This window comes from Triticum aestivum, chromosome 6A (assembly GCF_018294505.1).
Source record: "Triticum aestivum cultivar Chinese Spring chromosome 6A, IWGSC CS RefSeq v2.1, whole genome shotgun sequence".
In the NCBI taxonomy this organism is placed as follows: domain Eukaryota; kingdom Viridiplantae; phylum Streptophyta; class Magnoliopsida; order Poales; family Poaceae; genus Triticum; species Triticum aestivum.
Genome location: NC_057809.1, coordinates 601,197,376 through 601,205,157, shown reverse-complemented (window position 1 = coordinate 601,205,157; position 7,782 = coordinate 601,197,376).

Below are 7,782 nucleotides of genomic sequence, written 5' to 3'. Positions count from 1 at the left end.
ATGTACCAGCTGTGTATATGTCTTGTAACCATGTTCAACAGGTAGAAACTAAGCATATAGAGATAGAGATTTATTTTGTGAGAGACAAGGTAGCTCGGAGAGGTACCTGTTCTTCATGTTCAAAACAACGCTCAGTTTGCTGATATCTTTACCAAGGAGCTTTCGATAGCATCTTTCATCGATATTCATGCAGTCTAAATGTTGTCGAGACCACAGTTGACACTGCGCGCGGCGGCGGGGGGAGGGGGGGGGTGTTAGTCAGCACACCACCACACCACCACACACGCGCACATGTGTGTACATCGGACAGCATTAATCCTGTAAAACTTCTTTCATATTACTGTACATCGGACAGCACACCACCACATCCGCGCACATGTGCAACATTTTCTTGGCAGACTTGGCTAACTTGTGCCGAGATGGTTATGCCAGACTGGAGGCTAGCTAGGTGGTGTGCCTTGCCCGCAGAGCTACAAGATACTGATTTCTCCTTTCATATGCTACAAGATACTGACCAGCGGCCCAGTGGCCAGCACTAATAATAGGAATAAATTTGTGTGAAGTTGTCCTGTGGTGACTCTGTTTCTGTCATCAGGGGTGTAAAAGCAGAGTACACCGAACTACTAATAAAAGTACTGTTGAGAAAGTTGGGACTTCACAGTGGTTTCAAGAGAACATATATAAGTTTGTTCCGAAATTCCGTTTACATCTTACCATGAACATAATATGGATGTATCTAAATCGTGCATGAACGTTTTCGATCTTGCACTGTTGTAATTAAAACTGTACATGGTTGAAACTACGACGACGTCTCGAACGAAACGATCCTAATCACTTGTCCTTGAGTTAGGTAAAGACTGCAAGCATATCGCAAAAAGAAGAACCGATATATACATCCCGGTTACTCACTTTTGGCCAGATACCGCAACCATCGATGTGTATCTGGAGGCAGAAATACAGCAGTACGTTATGTAAATAAACTAGTATTAGAGACATGTCGTGCGATAGTTTGCGTATTTTCTGTGCTGATCCATTTTAGCTAAGAATCATCATGTGAACATCGTAAATCTTTACATTTTGTGTACAGGCAGACAAGTTCTCAAGGAAAGACATACAATCTTAGTCATTTCTTATTATCAAAGTAGTAATTTAACGACTACTGAAACCATTGACGTAACAAGAAGTTGTTTTCACACGCCAAAAAAAAACAAGAAGTTGTTTTCAACATGTCGCAAGGTTTTTCCGGAAGGTCCCACTAGCCTTCATAAAGTAGGAAAATATTGGGTATGATAGTTGTTGAAAAGAAAAGAATGGCAGCTCTGTTATGACAGTATACAACATGGTGTAGCGGACCAAATTGCAAAAAATAAGGCCCTTTTTGATTAAGATATTTTTATGTGAATTTTGCAGAATTTCAACCCATATGGTTTTTAACATGTCATCGCAGTCTAGATACTAAGGTTATGCTTCAAATCGGAGAATTCCAATCCCAAGTTCAGAATAATCAATAAATGTAAACAGTATTTTGGTTTGATCGGGTGATATGCCGTTACTTTGTTTTTCTAGCCATGTGTTCATGCGGTCCACCTGTGCTTTGAATTTTGTTTCCAAGAGAAAACGGAGACCTGCCCATTTGTTATCTTGATAGAGAGGGGATTCTCTAACTTCTACTTATATGCAACCCTGGTTTGTACATAGTACACAATAAACAAAAAAACTGTGTATAGAGTAAAAAATGTGTCAAACAAATTAAGTTTATAGTATGGTTTGATCTAATATAATCTAATCAACAGCTGCATCCTCCAAATAGCATACAGTAAAAGTAGAAGACCCGTGGTAAAAAAACTAAAAATGATGTAAAGAACTGAATGTACATAAACCATCTAGAAACAGCAGCGGCAATAACATCAGTACCAGGTCTGATGATTGCAATCGGTCACTAAAATAACATCAGTACCATGTAACTAATACTGAATACAATGATCACCAAGAGATACAGGACAATTGTTTTCACTAGTGAGTATATAATGTAGCAAGGGACACTCCAAACAGCCAGAGTGTTACCGAAAAAGGCTTTCGCCCTGCTTTATAAATAAAGCAACCACCGAGCACAAAGGTATCAAGGTTCCAACCACACAACACACACACACAGCCACCGCAAGCAGGTCCGACAAACACACACACAGACGAAACCCAGGTTCAACAGAGTGTTCACCCCAGTGAGCTCTTCAGCAAACATTTAGGCCAAGAATTGTAACCCGGTACATTATTTTCCCTAGTGGATATGTTGGGCATGCTATCAGAAAGGTGGTGGTGAGCCGCCTGGCCCAGGGAACCTTGGAGCAGGCAGAAACAACAGAGGTAGAAACTGCACAGAAACATTCTTCAGTTGCAGAGAATCAGAGATATCTGATTCAAACAGAGAGAAAAAAAACTTCGAGCAAAGAAAGCTAAACCACTAATGTACACCTCGCCACTTATACTATCTGGATGAATTGTTTCTTCTTTTCCTTTTGAGATGTTAACTTAACAAACTGATGATTCCGGTGGAAAAAAATTGTGAATTCTCAATTTCCATTTGCTAACTGAGGATTCAACTTACCAGGATACAAAGAAGCCACCAAAGCTAGCCCCACAATAAGCAGAGCGAGTACCACCCAGAAATTGAGGGCCTCCCAAACCTGGTCCTCCAGGCCCATGAGGATCCATTCCACTATAGTTTCATATGAACTCAATCAATACATAGTTTTTTCCCCAGAGAATATGCAAGACTTGATGCGACAGTACAAAGAAGAATCAGAAAAACTAAAATGGGCTTTAGCCATTAACTTGCAAACAAGAATCAGAAAATTTTAAATGTGTCTTCCTCCAGGCCACAACACCAGCATGTTACATGTCCCTCATGTCTTGCAAATTACCATGAAGGTCATTCAGTGTAGTCACATAAGACACAATGTTCTTTCATGTGAAGTCTTGCACATACAAAATTCAGGAGGCAGTTCCATGTTTATGTTGTGTTAGATTTCCATATTTATCTTGTGTTGTGGATCTATTTCGTCAGGAAAAAACTGCAACTCCTAGTAGCATGCGTTTAATGATGTGCAGGCTGCAATGTTGGTCGACTCATCTGAAAAATACACTGGTTACTAAACCTTGTTCAGATGGTTTTGGACACAACTAGGTTACTACCAGTGTCAGTAGCCTGCCTGTATAGAACAACTTCTACATTGTATAGAACCACCCAAAGTGTCTTCTGCCCCTGTGGACTTAACCAACCTTAGGTTTCTTCCTCCTGAGCAAGTTTTCATTGCGTGTTTGAGTTCGATATTAGCAAGAGAAAAACAAGGCATGTTTCTGCATTTTTTTTCTACTCTGGTCGATAACAATCTGTGAACTATTAGTTTGTATTTGATTTCACACGCCGGCTTGTAAAAGTCACCAACAAGGTGCAACGTAGACTAGAGTCCTAATAACGACATTCAGGTACTGAAATAACATCAGTGTCAGGTAACTAGGTAAGGCTGCATACAATGACCTCCGAGAGAAATATAACTAGGTGAAGAATGCATAGATGTACAGTAAGAACTAGTGCATGTGCAACTACTACTCTGCAATGTTCCAACTACTATGCATCCTCAGCTTACTCTTACAGAACATTTGAGTTCAATGTGATTGGTTACAGATCGTTGAAAAATAGAGGATGTAAACTTGGACCAAACATCACCCAATACAGTTTAAGGTGAAGAGGCTTCTTGATCCATCGCCAGTTACACGTACCAGATCAATTAATCTGGATGATGGAACTTACTTTTACACCTTACTTCTAAATTCTAAAGTAATCTACAACTGTATTGCCACACAACAGGCCTGTGCTATCCTGCTCGAGACATGAACAAAAAATTATGGAACCTGGGCCTGACAATGACCAACATTTCTTGTGCTTATCCGTACAGGTTTTGCTTCTTCAACTTATGTTCAGATTGTGCATCACAAGAAGCACCAATCCTTAAATGTATAGCAGGATATGGGAAATAGTAAGAGGTCATTCCAAACAACATAATAGAAATATAGTGTCCTGATGAAAGCACAAAACGGTATCCATAGATTTTTCAGATTACGGTACCAGTCATTCCTAGAAAATACTAAATCTCCTTGATTGAGACAAAGGTAACCAACTTAAAGTCTCCATAATCTCTACCTGACCAGATGCAATGGATGCATGAAAAACAATGAATTACGAGAGAACATTTCATTGAGTAGTCGACTATGGTCAACTATTTAATTTTACTACTAGTACTCCAAGGTCTTCTAAAATATCAGATGCGGCATGTAGGTCAACAAATAATCTGTCTATGTTCATCATCAGTTTCAATGAAATGTAGAAACAGACTACCATGTTCTTACTATTGACTATTAAGAAGACCACTAGATAGAAATGGTAATGTCAATTCTTCAATTCAAGAAAAAGGGCACCACTAGTGAAGTCAATTCCTCAGCCAAGAAAATAGACACATTAGGCAAATTGGGTGGCAAATATTTCGAAAGCAGGGCAAAATAGTTTCAAAAGCAAAGCAAAGCATCAACATAACATCTTTCACTTCAGCCAAGGGAGACAAGCATATAACAGACAGAGCTTCTAATCATAATTTATATACATCAATGAACAAAAAAGAAGAGGCCAACAGACACATGGTTGATCCAATTCATAGATATTGCAACCTATAAGGTGGGAACCGAGGCTGTTAAGAAGCACCACCTCACTCAACAGCCATCAGACTCAGAGGAAAGGCCAAGGTGTTCACAACATAACTTCAAGAGCCAGAAAAAAGGTATGCTGAACAAGGCTTTGCTTGAGCCGACATTCATAAATATGGAGGTCTAGGAGACCATGATGGGTTGATGTGAAGCGCCCACTAACCACATAATTTTGCTGAACAAGGCTTTGCTTGTTCACAACATAATTTTGCCATGAGTATCGATGTGAAGCGCCCACTGACCAAAACTGACAAGCAAGAGCATACCACCATGCCTAGAAGAAGCAGCGTTCACACTCCAAAGTTTAACATCCCAAGAGTCATCACAACCTTCAAACCGCCCACTGATTTCTTCGACCGGCAATCTGATCCGGTATTTTAAGCTCCAAACCTCGCTCTCGTAGTTCTTCAACAACCATATACCAACAGTGTGGTTGTCATCATCATGGCAATAGATGGCGAGCGTGTCATCCATCTCAAAGATATATGACTTGGTGGGAACAATTAGAGCATGCATGTGCCGGAACGACTCAACTATGATGCCATATACTATTATGGGCTTGCTTTCACTCAGGTGGTGATATAGTGGGTACCAATGTAGGCTATCACGCACCTGGACAGGTAGGTTGAAGACCTCTGACTCTGTCCTCGGCCACCCGATGTACCTCGGTGGCTGGTCGGAGCTGTCGGCATTCTGGGAACGGGGGTCCCCAGACTTGCCTGCCTGCGGCCTGCGGCGTGGCTCAAGTGGGGGCCAGCGCGACCCATCTTCATCAGCTCAAACTCAAGACCCTCGCGAGGGGCCAAGCCTCGTGGGGCGGACGACAGAAAGCTTCCTCAGAGGCAGCCTCATCAGGCAGGCTCGCGAGGAGGTGGAGAGATCAAGGCAGGGATACCTCGCGAGAAGCCCGTGACGCAAGCCATGACGATCGAGACCAGGCGGGCGCCAGGCGGGCGCCGGCCTGCGCAGTGTCCTTGTTTCCCCTTTGCTGCAAAGGGGGCAAGCACAGGCCAAGGCATCGGGCAAAGGTTGCCATTCCGGTGCAACGAGACCAAGACCAGCAGAGCGGCAGGACGGAGGTCACCGTGGAGCCCAAGACGGCGTCATCACCAGTACTTTTGGCAGCCGAAGACCACCTTTGGTCAGGATAACTTGTACTACATGTTCCCCTTCAAAATGGCCAATTGTTGGCGCCCTTCCCGCTCATTATTTGGGGAGAGGCCCAGGGTCTCTATAAATAGAGCTAGCCACCACAGAGTAGAGGGGGATCGACACATAGAGACATCTAGAGATCTGATAGAGCCCTAGCAGAGAGAGAGAGAGGCGACTGAACTCACCAAAGCAGTTCATCGCACCAGCCCAAGAACACCTCTCGCGAGGCTGTTCTTCCCTTGTACTGTTCATCATCAGCCCCTGATGCAATTCACCACACCACACACTGGAGTAGGGTATTACACCACAACGGTGGCCCGAACTAGTATAAACTCGTGTCCCTTGTGTTGTTCGTTGTTTTCAGCTTAGATGACGCGAGGAGATTGGACGTAGATCGGTAGGGGAGAGATCTTCGCGCGCACCCCAGTGTTCGAACCTCAAGGGTCTGCTGGAACTTGAAATCCGACAGGAGCCCAAAGGAAGGACATACTCCCTCTGTTTCTTTTTAATCTGCATAGGTTTGGTTAAAGTTTGAATATTGTAGATGTTCATATTTTTTATATAAATTTAGTCAAACTTTGTGTAGTTTGACTTTGACCAAATCTTATATGCGAAGTAAAAAGAAATGGAGGGAGTACCCGTCAATTTGGTCTTCAAATGTGCCCATATCATACCGTTGCAGTAGCAGCCGGTACTCGCTAGTAGGTGGATGCAGGTACATACCCAAGACGGCGAAATCCCACAGTGGCTCCGGGAGGGAGGCGTGCTCGCACGTGGCCGGGTTGCAGATAAAGATGCAGGATCCAGAGGCAGTCCTGGCGATATTGGAGAGGATGAGGAGGCCGTCGCATGAGGCTTCCAGATAAAAGTACCCATCAAGCCGGACGACGGTATGGAGCTGCATGGAATCAGCGGCCCGGTGGTCGAAGGCGAGGATGTCAAGGCAGTGGACGCCGAGGGCTAATTGGCTGCCGGCCAAAATGGGTAAGGCGGGCTGGCGGGCGTGGTGCGCCAGGAGGAAGCAGCGAGCGGAGGTGACGCGACACCAGGCACGGCAGCGGAGGAGCGATTTGGGGTCGAGGCGGACGATGATCTCCCAGATGACGACGATCTCGTCTAGGAGTCCGATGAGGAGAGATGTCACTGCTGTTGCTGGTACGACGTCCGCCATGGCCGCCGGCTGGGAGCTCATCCTCGAGTAGTGCGGGTGGCGACAGAGGGAGACGGAAATGGAGAGCAATTAGTTAACGAGCGCTCCTTTGGAAGCCTCGCAACGATCAGCGCTACTTGGCGCGCTTTCAGCCATTCGCCACATATCGCGTTCTCAGCCATTCGTCACATGTCGCGCTCTGGGCGTTCCCTTCGGATTTTTTTTATTTTTCTGCACGCGTTTTCGGCTTTTTAAATGGTTTTTTCTAGTTTTTTTTTGATATTTTGGTTTTCTACCGGTCTTCTTTACCTTTTTGATAAAAAAATTAAATAAAAATTTGCACGAAAAAATACATTTTCTTTTTTTCTCTTTTGCGAGAGTCACGGTCGTGCTTCTCGGAAACGGAAAAAAACAAGTTTTCTGTTTTTTTCTTTTCGCGAGAATCACGATTTTGCTTTCGCGAGAGGCATGGGTGTGCTGTCGCGAGAATCACGGTCGTGCCTCTCGGAAACAGAAAAACATGTTTTCTGTTTTTTTCCTTTCGCGAGAGTCATGGTTTTGCTTCCGCGAGAGGCACGGTTTTGCTTTTCGCGAGAGTCACGGCCGTGCCTCTCGGAAACGAAAAAAGCATGTTTTCTGTTTTTTTCCTTTCGCGAGAGTCACGGTTTTGCTTCCGCGAGAGGCACGGGTGTGCTTTCGCGAGAGTCACGGCCGTGCCTCTCGGA